Below are 19,058 nucleotides of genomic sequence, written 5' to 3' on the forward strand. Positions count from 1 at the left end.
TATGTGGGAGGTATTCTGATCGGGAGAGCCTGAAAGAGGTATAACAATTTGGGCAGCACACTCATTTTTAGTAGATTGCATCTCCCAAACCATGAGTGTAGTCCCTTATGCCATGTGTCTAGCAGTGCCCTAATCTGTATCAACAAAGGGGGAAAGTTATAGTCATAGATGCGAGACAGGTCAGTTGGGATTTTCGTGCCCAGGTAAGTCAAGGCAGAGGACGTCCATCTAAATCGGAAGGTGGATTGTAACATCGAGAGAGTACGTGCCGGAATAGATATCCCCATTGCCTCAGATTTAATAAAGTTAATTCGAAGGTTAGAGAGTTTCCCGTAAGTCTCGAATGAACTAAGGAGGTTCGGAAGGGAAATTATTGGGTTAGTGATGGAGAAGAGCATATCATCCGCATAGGCTGACAGCTTACAGTGCAGTCGGCCAATTGCCACCCCTTGTATATCGGGGTTCATTCTGATCTTGGCTAAAAACGGTTCCAAGGACAGAGCGAAAAGGAGGGGGGACAATGGGCAACCCTGTCTCGTCCCATTGGTGATCTTAAAAGGTTCTGATAGTATACCGTTGGCCTTCACCTGGGCTGTAGGACTACTATATATACTAGCTATGCGGCTCAGCATCACCTCCCCCAGTCCGATATGTCGTAGTACTGTAAACATAAACGACCAGTTAACCCGGTCGAACGCCTTTTCGGCTTCAGTGTTTAAAAATAGACACGGGGTCTTCTTTGATTTCACAATATGTAACAAATTAAGCACTTTGGTGGTACTATCCCTAGCTTCCCTCGACGGGACAAAACCCACCTGATCCAGATGGATAAGTTGCTGGAGATGCAATGCCAGCCGAGTAGCCAGTATTTTGGTGAATAGTTTGAGATCTACGTTCAGCAGCGAGATAGGTCTATAACTGCCACAGGACGCCGGGTCCTTCCCCTCCTTAGGGATCACGGAGATATGGGCACCCAGGGTAGCGGAGGCGAACGTTTCTCCCGACCCCACGGCATTAAAGACCGTGAGTAGTTGGGGGCCTAATACTGGGAATAGGGTTCTGTAGTATTGTAAGGTATAGCCGTCAGGACCCGGCGCTTTCCCGGGCTTCAGGGACTTCATGGCCGTTTGGAGTTCTGGTAAAGTTATGGGAGAGTCTAAGATCCTCTGCGTGTCAGGCGAGAGAGAGGGCATGTGAGAGGTCGCAACGTATTCGTCCATGTCTGATTGGGGCGCTGTCACCAGAGGCAGGTTGTACAGGGTGGAGTAGAAAGAGTGAAACTCCCGTGTAATATGTGTGGGCAGGATTGCCCTTTCGCCCCCTGCCTTGTTAATATGAGGGACGTATGTGGAAAGTTTTAAGTCTCTGACCATTCTTGCCAACAATTTCCCGCATTTGTCCCCTGATTCATATGTCGTTCTACGGCAGATCTGTAAATGTGCCTTAGCTCTGTAGTGGAGGAGATCGTTGATCTGTTTCCGTAAGGTTGTCAAGTCAGACTCCGAGGACAGTGTGGGATTATGCTTATGTTTGCCCTCAGCAACAGCAAGTTTCTGTAAGAGTTGGGTAAGTTGTTGGGTACGCTCCCGTTTAATGCGGGCCCCATGCTTAATAAGGATCCCCCTAATCACTGGTTTGTGAGCCTCCCACAAAATCCCAGGCGTACAACCAGGTCGGGCATTCTCCTGGAAGTAACAATGCAGCTCCCTAGACACCTCCGCCAGCACCTCCGGTGCCTGCAGGAGGCTCTCGTTCAGACGCCAGAATCGGTGTCTGGAAGAGGCGTGATCAGATATACGGTATGTCAAAAATATAGGTGCATGGTCAGACCAGGTCCTAAGTCCAATAGACGTGTGTTCAATGGCATGTAGGTGCGCATGGGGGATCAGGAAGTAGTCTATCCTAGTGTATACCTGGTGTACAGAGGAATAGTAGGTATAGTCACGCTCTCCCGAATGCTGCAGACGCCAAACGTCTATCAGCTGTGATTTATGGAACGTCTTAGACATACGTTTGAGTTGGCCTATGGGGATGGAGGTCCTTCCGGAGGAAGTGTCCACTGAGGGAGTCAATGGGGCATTAAAGTCTCCCCCTATAATCAACTGGCCCTCTCTGAAGTCTTGGAGACGTTCTAAAGTCTCTTCCAGAAAGGTGGCCTGGTGGTCATTAGGGGCATATATCGCTGCCAGTGTAAGCTGCGTGAGGCCTACCGTACCCTTAAGGAAGACAAACCGTCCTGAGGGGTCCAGATTGTAGCTCTGGCAGTTCCAGGGAACCCTACTGGATATCAGTATGGAGACTCCCTTGGACTTAGCCGTTGGGTTTGTGGAATGATAGGCAATCGGGAAAAGCTTATTTCGTAAATAAGGTAGCTTATTATCCTTAAAGTGGGTCTCCTGGAGAAAAGCTACGTCTACCTGGGACCGTTTTAAATCATCTAACAAAATACGCCTCTTCTCCGGCGTGTTAAGACCCTTAACGTTCAGGGACATCACTGTAAGTCTGTCGAATGCCATAGGGGACCCGGGGGGGGGGGGGGGGTTGGGCGGGTGGCGGAAAGGACCGGGAAGGAAAGGGCAAGGGAAGAGAGGGGAAGGAAACAGAAGGTTAAAACAGATACCAGAAAGAAAAGGAAAAAACGTTAAAAGAAGAAAGAGAAAAAGAGTCAGGAAAATGGGACAAAGTCTAACACCTTGTCCCTTACACAGTATAATATTTGCATATGGCGCTTGGGAGCCGTGTGGCAGAACCCAGTGACATATACCAACCTATTTGGGGGAGAGGTAGGACAGGGCTCAAAAAGAGAGCGCCCAGCCACACCTCCCCACCCGACACATCATAAAAATGAAAAAACATGTATCACTCCAAAAATATTGCAACAGGGATAACCCCCAACCCAGAAAAAAGGAGACAACAAATGCATAAAAACTGAAAAAAGTGAACGAAACAGGTGTTCCCATTCCCCACGGTATACGTCCCCCTCGTACCTGCTTTTCGGTAGACACCTGGCCCCAAACGTAGGAATTGCCGCAGCAAGAGGGCTGTTAATCCTGTATCTACCAGGCCATGTAGGAGACTGTCAACCCTCCCCAGATAGCCTGCCGATCGTCAGCCAGATCGGCTCCTAATACAGGACAAGTAGCCAGCCAAATGGTGCCCAACGGCCTGGTAGCCCGACCTGAGCCCCCAACTAAACACACACCTGCGACAGAATCTTTCAATGCGTCCGTAATCCAGTGGATGCCCATGCCCCCAGAACCCCCATGGCATCAGGGCTCCATGCGCGCAGACATGTCAAACCCATTCCTCATCCGTCCAGGCTACCTGTCCGTATGTCCAGCCGAGGGGTTCACATGACTGCAACTCTCAGGGCCGTTGCCAATGGGGGGATTTCTCGGCAGCCATCCCCACCCATCCAACGGTGGCAAAGGGTGTCCTCCCCGGTTAGGCGCTGGAGCGTGGAATGTTCCTGCCGTAACTGAGAAGGGATGTCCCACGGCAGACGGGCAGGGCAGAGTCAGCAAGTCAAATACGTCAACCGAGGGGTGGGGGCGTAGCTCCTCACAGTTCCCCGGAGGGGGGGGGGCTGGTAAAATGCAGGTAGGATCATTCAACACCTCGGGGCGGGTAGCCCACCAAAAAGAGAAAAAAAAAAAGGGGGGGGGGGTGGTGCCAGGGGACCATGAGGGAGCCAGGTGGCAGTCAAGGTGCAAAGGTAACTGGAAATGTAGGGGCAAAGATAAGAAACAAAAACTTAACTGAGCAGGTGAGTTCCGAACCTGGGGTTGGGATCATCCGATTACGGTCAAACGAGGTTGGGCGGTAGCACCCGGGAGCCAGATCAAGATTCACGGACATCCTCCTGAGAGACCGCTCTAGGTCGGCGACGACCTCTTTGTAATCCGGGAGGCACTGCAGCTCCTTGTCCAGACTTACTCGGTTGTCCTTGCGGTCGTGGGAGGAAAGCCAGCCAGTCAGGCATCCTCACCGGCTCTGAACCAAGAAAGGTAAAGAGGGCAGGCAGGGATTCAGGTTTCCGCAAAGTAAACGATCTCTGATCTTTCTTAAATGTCACTGAAAGCGGATATCCCCAGCGGTAAGTTATATTTCTTCTGCGAGCAAGGTCAAGCAGCGGCCGCAGCATGGCTCGTCTTTGCAGGGTGGGGCGGGAAAGGTCCGGGAGGATCTTAATGGTCGCCCCATCAAATTCCAGGTCCCCGGCGTTCCAGGCTTTGCATAGGATCTGTTCCTTATGAGGATAGTGGTGGATCCTGCAAATAACATCTCGGGGCCGCAGGGGGTCCGTAGGTTTAGGGCCTAGCGCTCTGTGTATCCGGTCGATCTCCACCCGGTCCGGGAGCTCGATGCCTTCTATAGCGCGGAAGATAGCAAGAGCGGTATCCTGCAAGTCTTCAGGGCCTGTAGCCTCAGGTAAGCCCCGGAGTCGCAGGTTGTTCCTGCGATTCCTATCCTCTATTTCCTCCAAGTGGAGTTGTTGTGCCACCAGAGTCTCTGCGTGTGCCTCCTGGAGTCTATCCACCGCCGCTACACGTTGTTCAAAAGCAGCCAGAGAGGTCTCCCCCGCCTCCACCCTAGAATTAAGCGCCGATACGTCTGCCTTAACTGCCGCCATCTCTTTGCGGTGAGCCGCCTCCACAGTCCCTATCAGAGCGGTTATGTCCGCCTTCGTCGGCAACGCTTGGAGCAGCATACGCAGTTCAGCATCCACTCCGCCTGTCGGCACGGCAGCCCGCCTCAGTTCGTCGTCCATGGGGTGGAGGTCCGGCGGAAATTCCCGATAGCCATCTGCTGGTGTATGCTCTGTATGCGAGAGTGGTGCTGGACCTGGGGACACGCTCTCCTCCTCCGTGCGAGTCGCCGCCATCTTGGCCTCCGGGGATAGAAATTGCTGGCGGTGAAATAACCGGCTAAGCTCTCCGGAGGTCGGGTTTGAGGCGCCGATTTGAACAGTTTGTTGTTCCGCTTGGCTCCCTTCTTCTTAGCGGAGTGCATAGTGCTCTGTAAGGCACTGAAATGGTCGGGGTGGTCGAGAGGCGACCGGGCGCTCCAAAAAGAAAGTGCCACCTACTCAGCCATCTCTAGTCCACCTGTCCGGTAGAACTGCAGGACCCTCAGCCGTGGTGGTAGGCCGGAACGGCCGCGGAGCACGATCTCGGGTGGCGGCCGCAGGAAACACCGGGGATCCGTAGGCCTTAGTAGGCCTCACTGGGCCGGAACCGGCCGCGGCCTCCCCGAGCGCCCCAGAGTCCAGGGAACGCCACCGGAGGGATCCTGGCAGGAGGGTGGACAACGTGGGGGGACCGATGGAGGTCTCTCACCTCTGCAGGCAGCAGGGCCAAGGCTTTTCCGGGAGGCCTCGGGGCAGAAAGATGGCGGCGGCCGGCGGACGGCAATGCGGCGGATCCGCGGAGTCCACGGGCCACCGAGCACTGCAATATAGGCCCGGGACACCGCTGCGGGCTCCAACTAGCCGGCGGAGGTGGCTTGAGCAGGGATTGGGCACAGGATCGTGTGGATGGCGACGGATAGCTCCGCAGGTATCAGGAGCTTACAATCTAACATCCGTCGCCATTCGTGTCAGGCCACGCCCCCAAAAGAACACGCCCAACCCTCTTGACAAACGCCAAGATGGTCGCCTTGAGAAAAAAGCAAAAAAACAGGTCAAAGCCAACAACATAAAAAGAAGCCTATGGCACCTGGTATTCCCAGGCGGTCTCCCATCCAGGTACTAACCAGGCCTGACACTGCTTAGCCTCTGAAATCAGACGAGATCGGGAGCTTTCAGGGTGATGTGGCCGTAAGCGTTCTCTTCAAGACACGCCCAACCCTCTTCAAAAACGCCAAGATGGTCGCCTTGAGAAACAAACGAAAAAAACAGGTCAAAGCCAACAACATAAAAAGAAGCCTATGGGCTTACAGCGGACCTTAAAAGATGGGACCCACTAGCTCTGACATGGTTCGGACGCTGTAATGTGTTGAAGATGAACGCGATGCCACGACTTCTGTATCTACTACAAGCCTTACCTATCAAAATACCCCAGACTTTCTTTCATGTGGTTCGCTCAATCTTTATCAAGTTCCTCTGGCGTGGCAAACATACGCGTATTGGTAGGGCAATGCTATTGCGACCGAAATTGCGGGGAGGTATTGGCTTCCCGGAGCCTGCTCTATATTACACAGCGACGCACATGACACGGGTGGTTGACTGGTGCCGACATGGGGAACTGACGCTATGGGTCAACCTAGAGCAGGAGATGGCGCGGGTTCCACTGGCTGGTCTGCCTTGGGCGGGGAGGCCATTGGAGTCCTGTGTGACTACTCACCCGTTAATTTGCCCCTCGCTCGCCGAGATGGATCGTTTTTTTCACCTTTCCCACCTGACTAACTTCCCTTCTCCTATGACCCCAATTATTGGACATCCTAGATTCCCTCCGGGCCTGTCTGACCAGGCCATTACCAGGCAAGCCCTGAAAGGGCTTCTGAGAGCAGCCCTATTTCTTGGACCCACGGGCTGGATTCCCACGGGGACCATACTGCTAGAGCAAGTACCTGTTGCAATGGATAGCTGGAGAGCTAGACAGCTCATCCATTTCCTCGGATCACTACCTAACCATTCGTTCTTCTCTAGACAATTCCACCCCTTCGAGAAACTTTGCCTGGATGATGGCCCAATTCGTGGTTCCCTCTCTAGGTCCTACCAAATCCTGACAGACGCACAATCCTCCACGGATCCGCCCTTCCTAGCTACATGGAAAAGGGACTTACAAACGACATTCTCCAAACCACAGAGGGACAGAATACTCTTTTTCGCCCATAAGACGTCACTCTGCAGTAAATATCAGGAGATCTCATATAAGGTGATCACACGCTGGTATCGTACACTGGCGGTGTTGGCCAAAATATTCCCCGGTCAATCTGACCGCTGCTGGCGCTGTGAGCAACAGGCTGGCACCATTCTCCACATTTTCTGGGAATGCCCTAAATTACAAACATTCTGGCAGCCTGTCCTGAGACTCATCCACAAGTTCACAGACATTTCCTTAGCCAATGATCCCACAGCAGTTCTTCTCAATCTAACTCCTATGTCGAGAAAGCGTTATCATAAGTCCTTACTTAAACATCTCCTCAATGCAGCTAGGGCCTGCATTCCAAGTCAGTGGAAACAGCAACTGCTCCAACGGTGACCCAGTGGTTCGCAAGGGTAAATGATATTGAACGAATGGAAGACCTGACTGCCACAATGAAGGATAAAATGGAGGAGCAGGGGAACAGATGGTTCTACTGGAACAGTTGTGCTTTTCGGAAGAATACCTCCGCGAGACATAGTAAGCTCATGGTGATCGTTGGAGATCGCTGTTCCAAACGTTGGACAGCTGATAAGCTGGTAAACCGAGGGCGTCTCTTGCTCCCAGGGAGGGGACCGCAGGGGACCCCACCCTATCCACTCTACCCACGACACCCCCTTACCCCTTCTTTTCCTTTTCTGCCATTTCCTTCCCCAATCTTCTCTTTCCCCTTCTCCCTCCTTTCAGTTCTACTATTTCCCTTCTTAACTCAAAAAAAGGGAAAAGAAAATGGTATGTTCCGACCTCATTTGACTACTACACAATACTCTTCCCCTATCTATGGATATCGAAACTCTTCGAGGGTAGCAGGGCTAGTATCAATAATATTTTAAGTGGTAGAGGATCCCAACGAGATGGAGCTTTAATCTCATCTTGATATGACCGCAAAGCTGTACACGTGCTATTCTCCTCGGACTTCTTACCATTGGCTCTGATATCCATGCAATATGATCGTTTGTTTGTAACTATTTGTATCACACATTCTTTGAAGTTGCCTTTGCATTGTATGTCGCATACTACAAAATAAAAAAATAAAAATAAAAATAAAAAAAGAAGCCTATGGCACCTGGTATTCCCAGGCTGTCTCCCATCCAGGTACTAACCAGGCCCATCGCTGCTTAGCCTCCGAGATCAGATGAGATTGGGCTCTTTCAGGGTGATTTGGCCGTAGGCACTCTCTTTGGGCACTCTGAAGCCTCTTGACAAAGGCCAAGATGGTCACCTTGGGAAACAAGCTAAAAAAAAAGGTCAAAGCCAACAACATAAAAAGAAGCCTACGGCATCCAGTATTCCCAGGCGATCATTAGCCTACCCTGATAAACTATGTGCTTTAAAGTGACGATTCCTCTTTTCGCCCACAGAGAAGGGTCTGGGATACTATTCAGGTGAGGGAGCATGGGGTTGCCCCATAGGGGCATATGTGGGGAGATGTGGTTGGGCTTTCCATAGCTCCTCCTTGTCTCCCGCCAGACCCTCACCGTGGTACGCATCAAGCCCGTCATGGAGGAGCTCGCCCTAAGCCCCCGAAATGGTAGGTTACTCAGAGCTGCATAGGAGCCAAGGATGGCTGCCTCCAGGGTGACCGCCGGGTTTTGTGTGGGCTGGGAGAACCACCACCGAATTGTGACCAAAACGGCCGCCCAGTAGTAGATCTGAAAGTTTGGGAGCGCCAGGCCCCCCCCCCCCGATAGTGGGAGATATAGTATCTGCTTAGCTACCCTGGGGGGTCTCCCAGCCCAGACAAAGGATATAAACAGACTCTCCAGTCTCTGGAAAAAAGTCCTGGGAATGTGGATGGGGGTATTACGAAAGAAGTAATTTTTTGTTAATTTTTAACAAATTGACTCTGCCCACTGGGGATAAAGGGAGAGATCGCCATGCCGCGCACCTAGCCCCTAATTGTGTCATGAGTGGCTGTATATTGTCCTCCAGATAGCTCTGAACTCTACCACTGACCTTAATCCCCAGGTATATAAAACTTTCCACTCATTTAAGCTGTGGATGAGGCATGCGAGGGGTCGAGGAGTGGAGTGGGAAAACAACCGGTTTGTCCCAATTGATGCGGATACCTGAGTACTGACCGAATCGATTAATCAGTTCCAGTGCAGTGCCCAAAGAAGACGACGCGTCCACTAAATAAAGCAGAGCATCATCTGCATACAAGGACAGCTTTTCCTCGATGGGCCCTACTTGTATCCCCTTTATCCCAGTATCCGCTCTCAGCAAAATAGCCAAGGGCTCCATCGCAAGGACAAATAAGGCTGGTCAGAGGGGGTGCCCCTGTCTCGTACCCCGTGCCAGCTGAAACTGCCCGGAGAGACAGCCATTGGTACGGATTCTAGCAGAGGGGCTGTGGTACAGCATGTGGATCCAATTCTTAAATCCTGGGCCAAATCTGAATTGCGAGAGCGCCTCCCATAGGTAACCCCACTCAACAGAGTCGAAAGCCTTCTCCACGTCGAGCGAGGCCACTACACCCGTCTCCCCCCGGCCGCTATCTATGTGCGTGAGTAGGCGTCTGATATTAATGTCTGTGCCTCTGCCTGGCATAAAACCTGTTTGGTCACTATGGACAAGGGCCGTGATGACTAAGTTAGTCTGTTGGCCAGGATTTTGGCCAGTATTTTCGCGTCCACATTTAACAGTGATATAGGGCGGTATGACGAACACAAGGTGGGGTCTTTCCCCGGCTTGGGGATCACCACTATGATCGCCTCGCTCATGGTGTCGGGAAGTTTATCAATATGCGACGACGCAGAGAATAGATGGTGGAGTCTTTCAGAGAGCTCCGTAGCGTAGTGCTTATAGAATTCCGCCGGGATTCCGTCCGGTCCCGACATCTTACCCGCCTGCATAGATTTAACCGCCTGGAGAATCTCCAGAACCGTGATAGGGGCGTCCAGCCTATTTCGGTACGTTTCCGTGAGGATTGGTATATCTATGTCGGCCAAGTAGGTCGTTAGTTCTTCCTTACTGTAATCCGACCTAGAGGTGTAGAGAGATGTATAAAACTCCGCAAAACAGTTATTAATCCCGTCTGGGGTGTGAAGCAACTGACCGGATTTGTCCCTGATATGTGAAATGCTCAACCCCCCTGCCTGTTCCCTGGAGAGCCAGGCCAGCATCCTCCCCGACCTCTCCCCCTGCTCAAAGATCCGCTGGGACTGAGCTAGCATTCTCTTCTGGGTGAGAGAGGTATGAAGATCAACAGCCTCTCTGGTCAGGATTTGCAGTTGCCAATAATGTTGGGGGTCCCGAGTGCGGACAAAAAGAGCCTCCGCGCAGACCGCCTCTCCCTCAGCTTTTTTTAGCTCTGCTCTACGTTCCCTGCGTATTTTGCCAATGATAGTCTGATAGTGCCCCCTCGTGGTAGCCTTAAAGGCATCCCAGACTACCGTGGCCCCAGCCGAACCTGCATTCTCCTCCCAATAGCTGTTCAATTCGGTCCTAAAATGAGCATCCACAGCGGCATCTGAGATCCAGAACCTGGAAAGCCTCCATAGTCTAACCGCTGGTCCCAGGGAAAGATCCAATGTCAGAAACAGAGGTGCATGGTCCGATATCCCCCTGGGCAATATTTGTATGTCTACGACCCTTGGGAGGACTGGGCTCCGCGCAAAGACCAAGTCAATGCGGGAGAATGTTTTATGGGTGGCAGAGTGACATGTAAATGCCCGAGACCCGGGGTGTCTCCACCTCCAGACATCCGTCGGGGCCATATGTGTCTGCCCAGGCAGCCAGCCCAGGTCCATGGTGTCCCCCCGGAGTCAGTCTGTCCATGTCTGGGTCAGGAACTAGATTAAAATCACCCAGGATAAGAGCATTATCAGAGGCAAACTCGGCCATCTTGCTAGTGATTTGGTTCAGCACCAGCAATGAGGCCGGCGGGGGTAAGTATAATCCCACAATGGTCCAGGTCATTGAGTAAATTGTCGCATGAATAATGACATACCTGCCGTCCGGGTCCAAGGCCAGATCCAGGAGCCGAAAGGGGAGGGACTTCAATACTAGGACACTTACCCCCCTGGCAAAACTAGAGTGGGTGGAGTGGTAATGGTACCCCACCCAGGGTTTTTTGAGGGAAAGAAGTCTACTGCCGATGAGGTGCGTTTCCTGGAGTACGCATATGTGTGGGTTATAACTTTGAAGAAATTGAAACACCAGGGATCGCTTAACCGGGGAGTTCAATCCCCTGGTGTTCCAGGATACAATGTTAAGTGTAGACATGGATTCTGGGGGCAGTGGAAGGATCAGGATCATTGTGGAACCCTGCTCCCGGATTGGACCGCTGGACCCGGGACATACATATCCGAGGACAATGCAACACTGAAATATCAATATTTTTAGTAAACAAGTACAACAAAACTAAACAGAGAACAAACAGATAACCCCAATAACCATACATGAAAAAAGAAAAAGGGAAACAAAAGTCCCTGGCCCCGTTAGGGGAACAGTCCCCACTCCCCACCCCACCCAACCCCCTTAAACTGAGGAGGGTATTCATCCCAAAGTGTATCAGCTCGCCTGCTGTAACTGGGGGTCCGTGCAGGAGGCAAGTTCCACCCCCCCAGACATCCTGGGGGGGTTTAGGTAACCAAGTGAGCGGCTCACTAGGCGTGAGGCAACCGCCTGCTCTATGAAGGAGGCTGACAGGGACATGGATCTGGGAGGATAAAGAAAAATTGCAGTTTGTCCCATCAGTGAAAATGATCCAAAAAGGGGAAGAAGGAACATATGGTATGAGCCCCCATGCTCCAGGAGGGAGCAGGAAAGGGCAAAGAGGAGCGGCATGTCACAGCCTTCTCCCGACCGTATCTCAGGTCAGGGGTATCAACTTGAACTCCCGCTACCGGGGAGGTTGCTGCCAGCATTAAAGGTGAGCCCACCATCGGTGCAAACAGGGCACAACAGGTGCAACAAAGGCCGTGGGCATCCCAACAGTAGAATGGGTTGTAAACAATTCCGAAGAGGTAGTTAGTCGATCAGCGGGCTGGCGCCAGCGAATCAATCCAGGCGGATGCCTCTCCGGGGGTGTTAAAGAAGCGGGTCGTCTCTCCATCCGGGCCGGAAAAAGAACACTATAGCGGATGTAACGTGCTCTCAAAGCCGCTTTCACGTAATCAAAGGATTTCCTCGGGGCGTGGTCTCGGCATGTAGCGGTGAGGACGCACTGTCCCTGAGCTCCGGCGCTGACCCCGGTATTTTAGCACTTATTCGCCGCATGAACTACTCCACATGCCTGGGAACGATGGGTAGGAGAACCGGCAAGTCCCTGCCGAAGAAGGGCGCGCCCGAGGGATCGATCAAACGGTTCCTGGCGGAGCCTGATGAGGTGGGGGACATGGATGGCCTAGGCCGCTCTCTGCTTACCACAAACGCGGCCACAGGCCCCGCCCCCCGCAGGCCCCGCCCCCGCCCCAGGCCTGAATGCAGATCTCAATCCCCGGCCTCGTCAGCGGGTTCTGACGGGGAAGAGAGTGAGACAAGCCGATCGGAAGTGGCAGCGCTGGTGAGCGGACTTCCTACTAAGTCTGAACTGGCATCGATGCTCTTGGGGCTAGAGAAATCCATCAAGAGAGAAGTGTCCGCTGTCCGTTCGGATCTAGCGCAAGTTTTGGACCGCGTAGAGGAGACCGAGCAGAGGCTGGACAGGCATGCTACCGCCATTAGGTCTCTGTAAGCAACTACCCGCTCTCTCGCTATCGCTCATCGGTCTTCCCTCTATAAGATCGAGGACCAGAGAACCGTAACAGACGGAACAACATCCGGATCCAGGGGCTCCCGGAGGCGACCGGGGACGAGGACCTCCTCCCAATGGTAAGAGGCATCTTTAACGGCCTATTGGGGAATGCGGCTGACCATCCTTTGAAAATTGACCAAGTTCACAGGGCCCTCCGCCCTCGTAACCTGGCGGCGGAGACTCCGCGTGATGTGATCTGCAGAGTGCACTATTTTGAAGAGAAGGAACGCATCATGAAAAAACTCAAGGGGACCCGAGTCCTGGACTTTTATGGGGCGTCACTCTCTTTTTTTCCTGATTTGGCCAGGGAGACTCTGGAGAGACGCAGGGCCCTGCGTCCCCTAACTGAGAAACTGCGCTTGTCCTCCATCAACTACCGGTGGAGTTTCCCTGCCGCCCTGATCGCACACAGAGATGGGAAGACGGCGGTTCTGCGGTTCCCAGAAGATCTGGAAAAATTCTGCATGGATGTGAGCATATCCCCGCCGGATTTACCGGGTTGGCAGGAAGGCATCCCACCCCTACCGAATAATCCTGAGGAGCCATGGCAGAGAGTGTCCCGCAAGCAACGCGTCCCCTCTTTTAGCCCAGCTAATATGCATGCATAGATGGCACGTCTGATGGCGCTCTTCTGTCCAGTATTCCGCACTGATGGCGCGGCTTCCCTGGTCCCGCAAGTATAAGAAGTTGTTTATGTTACCTTTCATTTTTATTTCTGTTTTGGTGTTTAACGTCATACTCTCTCAGCTGCCTACGGGGTGTCTAATTTAATGGGAACGAAGTGTTGGAGTGCCTACGGGTGGTCCTGCACCGGGGACACTTGGGACATGCCTCTGACTGTCTCTACCTCATGACACTTGGATCCCCTATTGTGAACGTTGTTGGCTGGTGTTCTCGGTTCTTGTGTTTCCCTAAGTGTACATGAACTCTGTGCTATTTCTTTCATTTATGTGTTATTATATAATTTGTAATTTGGGGTTGGAGCCGGAGCTGCGGCCTGCGACTTCTGTTTTAGACTGTTGCGGGTTGCTGCTGCCTGGCCACATGTGTTTTCCCTCCGGGGGGTGTTGGGCGGATCTTGGCCCCCGGGCTCCGGCCGTTTCGATGGCTGGGGCTCCGGGGGGGGGGTGGCCCGGTCAATTGCTCCTTTACTGCACTGCAATCTGCTGTGTGCGCATGCCGCGGTAGACCCAATTGGGTCTGGGTTGTGTGTGCTGCAGGGGTTGCAGGTCATAACCTGTAATACTTACCTTCTCACTACTCTCCTTCTCTTTCCTCTCCTTTTCACACTTTTTCTTTCATCCCCCTGCCCTTTACTTCCCCTGCCTCTGGTCCTGTTTCCTGGTAACGGGCTGTATTTGGAGTTCTCTGACGGATCCCCATGGCCGCGGTGGAATTGTTATCGTTAAACGTGAGGGGCCTCCATGCCCCTGGTAAACGTCATAGTCTATACCGGGAACTGGGTCGCCTGCGGGGGGACATTGTCTTCTTGCAAGAGACCCATCTTACCCACACCACTTCGGTGAAATTATTCTCCCCGCAATACCCAGTCTGGTATTATAGTCTCTCTGATGTGCATAAGGCAAAGGGTGTGGCCATTGGGTTCCGTGGAGGTACCCCTTTTAACATGCTAGAGATGTTGAGTGACCCTCACGGACGCTTTCTGTTCCTCAGGGGCAGCCTGGTCGGGATGCCATGTACGTTGTCGACCCTCTATGCTCCTAATCGAGATCAGGCCACTTTTATTGCCACTACGCTTGCGAAATTGAGGGACTTTGCTAGTGGATGTGTTATCCTGGCTGGAGACTTTAATGTCCCCTTGGAACCAGTGTTTGATACGTCCGTGGGCAGGTCTTCGGTTCCTCGTAAGCGTCTTGCATACATTCGTAAACGCTTGTGTGACACCCAGTTAATGGACACATGGAGGATAATGCATCCGCGAGCAAGAGACTATACGTATTACTCGAGCGCCCACCAATCCTATTCCAGGATTGATTTTTTTTTCTTGATCACCACCACCTTTCCCTATTGACAAATTCATTAATTGCTTCATCAACCATATCTGATCATGCCCCCATTTTGCTTACCATTAATATCTCTTTGTTGCCCCGAAAACCAGCCAATTGGAAATTAAATGAGAACCTTATTAGTGAGGAGGCAGACAAAATACACATGCAAGAGGAACTAAATCAGTATTTCAAAGATAATACCCACCCAGACATTTCCCCAGGAGTACTGTGGGAAGCCCATAAGGCCCATATGCAAGGTAAATTCATGGAGTTGGGCTCCAGAAGGAAAAAGGAATTTGAGCAGCAACAATCTAAACTATTGTTAGAAATTAGCGCCCTTGAGTCAAAACACAAGGCCAGTCTCGCTCAAGCCACACTACATAACCTAACAATGAAGAGGGAGGAGTTGAAGGCCATGTACCATGAGCAATGGAAACGGGAAGCCCGTAGGGTGTCACAAAAATTCCATGAATGGGGTAATAAACCGGGGAGGCTTTTGGCTCGTTCCCTACAACAGGCAAAAACCAGGGCTTTCATTGATAAAATTAAGACAGCTTCTGACGCTCTCACGCATGAGACCACAACTATAGCCAAGGAATTTCATGCTTATTAAAAACGCCTATACCATGTCCCTCACGCTGTGCCGGACTTGGTGGTTAGGAGAACTCTGATCCAAGAATATCTACAGCAGGCCAACTTGCCCAAACTGAACTCTGACGCCCTCGCCTCATTGGACGGAGAGTTTTCTGTCCAGGAGTTCAAAGTAGCACTGAAGGCTATGGCGAGTGGCAAGGCCCCTGGACCGGATGGCTTTACGGCCTTTTACTATAAGGCCTTTGCGGAGACCCTGCTGCCGCGCCTCACCTCTTATGCTAACACGATCTCACAGGGGGGGACACCCCGTCTGGAGACGCTGCGTGCACATATCTCGGTGATTCCTAAGTCAGGGAAGGACCCTAGTTTATGCGGGAGTTATTGACCTATATCTCTCTTGAATCTAGACGCTAAACTGTATGCCAAAGGTATAGCAAACAGGCTTCTACCCCTACTTCCACGCTGGGTTTCCAGTGATCAGACTGGGTTTATCCCGGGTAGGGAGGCATGCGACAATGCTCTCCGCACCCTGTCCCTGATGGCTTGTGCTAGGGGGTCCGCCCAGCCCACCCTGTTACTTTCTACAGACGCGGAAAAGGCGTTTGACAGGGTGGACTGGGAGTATCTCATGGCGACCCCGTCTCACTTGGGAATCAGCCAAACTTTTCTATCTCACATTTCAGCACTATACCATTCCCCTACAGCTCAAATTCGTGTTAATGGTACCCTAAGTGAATCATTTACACTCTATAATGGTACACGTCAGGGCTGTCCCCTCTCGCTCTATCCCTGGAACCCTTCCTCTCTACAGTTAGACACAATCCAAACATCCATGGGATCACTGTTGGTGATCGAGAACACAAATACGCTGCTTATGCGGATGATATTCTGTTCTACATACAACAACCCCTGATTTCCCTTCCCAATCTGATGTCTGCCTTCTCACAATTCGGTCTCATATCTAATTTTAAAATGAACATGTCCAAATCGGAGATTCTTAACGTCTCTATCCCCGGGGAAACTGTGGTTCATCTTAGAGACTCCTTCCCTTTTAGCTGGCAAACACACAAAATGAAATATTTAGGCATCTACCTCACACCTAAACCCCAGACTCTATTTCGCGTTAACTATATACCCCTTCTTAATGCAATTCGAATGGACTTACAAAGATGGTCCCAAGTCGCACATTCGTGGTTAGGGAAAATTAGTGTGATTAAGATGAATATCCTACCCCGGATTCTGTTTTTATTCCAGATGATTCCAGTGGGTATTCCAGCTAGTTTCTTAACACTCATAGATTCACTGATCTGCAGATATGTTTGGAACAGAAAGCGTCCGAGACTGTCCCAAGGCCTTCTAACCAGACCTAAACGGCTGGGGGGCCTGGCTTTACCTAACGTGAAACTTTACTTTTTAGCCGTTGTTTTCAACAGGATATCAGACTGGAAATATCACAAACATTCTAAACTATGGGTTGCCCTTGAATTGGCGCTCAGTGGCACGGACCTCTACACCCAAGTGTGGATTCCCAGGAAACATAGGTCGTTAGCACCTAGCTCCTCTCCTCTCACCTATTCTACTCTACAGATCTGGGACTCGATATGTAAACAGCACAAGTGGTTATATCACTCTCCCATTATGCCTCTGACGGGTCATAATTACTTCCCACCAGGAAACATTGACCCCAGAATTCATTCCTGGAATCTGAGTAATACACCCCTGCTACACCACGTCGCCAACCAGGATGGCATTGTGCCTTTATCTCAACTAATTCCTCCCTCACGGGCAACGCCCATGGATCACTGGACCTACCATCAATTGGCTGCCTTTGTACACTCCCTGCTGAAACCATTGCGCTCACTGGCTGATTTAACACCGATTGAATCGGCCTTCATGGAGGACCAGCCCGTGGAGAGGCCTTTACCACCCAGAGCCCGTTTGCAATTGCTTGCCAGACCAAAGGACAAGGGGGGTCTGGGTCTCCCAGATCTGAGACAATACTACAGAGCGACTCTGCTAGTGAGAGTCGTTGATTGGCATTGTAATGTCCCACACAAGCAGTGGGTGGAGATGGAGATTGAGGATGGATCCATTCCCCTATTGACCTCCTGTCCTCCCTACCAAAAGACCTCAGAAATCACCCTGTAGTGGGAGCTACATTGGCTGTTGTGCGGAGGTTGTTCCGCTGCACACATATTGCTCCCCTGCCGTCACCAATGACTCCGGTTATAGGTAATCCAGACTTCCCACCGGGATTTACCAACAAGAAACTGCGACAGTTGACAGTGGTGGGGAAACAGCGTCTGGGAAAGGTGTGGCCCTCGGGAGGGCTCCCGACCACGCAAAATGTCGCCGAGCTTTCTGACCCTCCGCTTGACTTGTTTAGTGCTTATCAACTTCGTCACTTTCTTCTGGCCATACAAAGGGCCCCCTACACTCCTAGAGTCCTGACATCCTATGAATCCATCTGTCACAAAAGGGAACCTGTGCGACACACCCTCTCCCTCCTGTACAACCTATTGAGTAGTCAGGAGGAGCAGTCGACCCCACCATTTATCCACAAATGGGAGAGGGACTTAAGCATCACATTTACCCCACAACAAATAGGGAAGATCCTGACCTTAGTACATAAAGCTTCCATCGCAAACCAATATCAAGAATCAGGATACAAGATAGTCTCATGCTGGTATAGAGTCCCATACCTTCTGATTAAAATGAATAGCTCGATCCCGGATGTTTGTTGGAGGTGCAATTCAGATACGGGGACCATGGGACACCTTTTCTGGGCATGCCCGGCCTTGAGGAACTTTTCGGTTCCCAGCAGCATGCCTTCTACACTTGACCGAACAGCCTGTTCGAAAATACAAAATAACCCTCACGATGCAACTCCTGAACGCCGCCCGGGCCTGCAGTCCCGCACTGTGGAGGCAGCCTCAGCCCCCATCCAAGGTGCTGTGGTATTTCAAAGTCAATCATATTCTCCGGATGGAAGAATTGACCGCCACCCTTCACAACACTGAAGAGGCATTTAGTGTTACATGGAGGCCCTGGAGGTATTTTACTGGTACTCGAGACTACATTCGGGAGGTGAGCAGTGCCCCTGTCCCAGAAAATGACTGAACATCTAACGTTTACCTACGTAGGCCATGTCTAGGGCGGGTGGCATTCCCCCCCCTCCCTTTTTGTCTTTATTTTTCTTTTTTTCCCCGCCGCCACCACTCTCTCTCTCCGTCTTTGCACTCTCTTCTCCCCCCGTCCTCCCTTTTGACTATGCCTTGTCTCCTTACTAGCCTTCGAGGCCCAGAAGAACCCCAGGGTTCTGGACACGACCGGCCCATCTTTTACTCTGCTTCACATAGGTCATGATAAGCTGGCTCGCTGTGGTCCCAGTTGTTCTCCATGATTACATTTGTCCGAACGGAGCTGCACTAGTTATACTGTACTACATGTCGGAGGTGGAGTTTCTCTCTTTTCTGCATGAAACTGTAGGACTCCCCTCTGAGAACCCAGAGTTATTTGGCTGCCTATTTTTTGTTACCATGTAATTGTGACCCTGGGTCATGCTGTATGGCTGACTGTTATATTTATGTTGTTCTACTTATACTTAATAAAAGAATAAAAAAAAAAAAAAAAAAAAATAAGTCAATGCCAACAACTTAAAACTAAAGCCTATGGCATCGAGAAATCCCAGGCGGTCTCCCATCCAGGTACTAACCAAGTCCCAACCCTGCTTAGCCTCTGAGATCAAATGAGATTGGGCTCTTTCAGGGTGATGCGGCCATAGTAGATTTTTTCAGGCACGCTCAACCCTCTTGACAAACGCCAAGATGGTCACCTTGGGAAACAAAC

General features: G+C 51.4%; 2 pseudogenes; both read right to left on the reverse strand.

The window, feature by feature from the left end:
- Positions 1 to 5,705: 5,705 nt before the first annotated feature.
- On the reverse strand, positions 5,706 to 5,824 carry LOC143947567 (5S ribosomal RNA; annotated as a pseudogene).
- A 2,096-nt stretch (positions 5,825 to 7,920) lies between these two features.
- Positions 7,921 to 8,039, reverse strand: LOC143948066 (5S ribosomal RNA; annotated as a pseudogene).
- Between the last annotated feature and the right edge of the window lie 11,019 nt (positions 8,040 to 19,058).

Source organism: Lithobates pipiens, unplaced genomic scaffold (assembly GCF_037356315.1).
Source record: "Lithobates pipiens isolate NorthernLeopardFrog02 unplaced genomic scaffold, aLitPip1_a1.2 Scaffold_30, whole genome shotgun sequence".
NCBI lineage: Eukaryota > Metazoa > Chordata > Amphibia > Anura > Ranidae > Lithobates > Lithobates pipiens.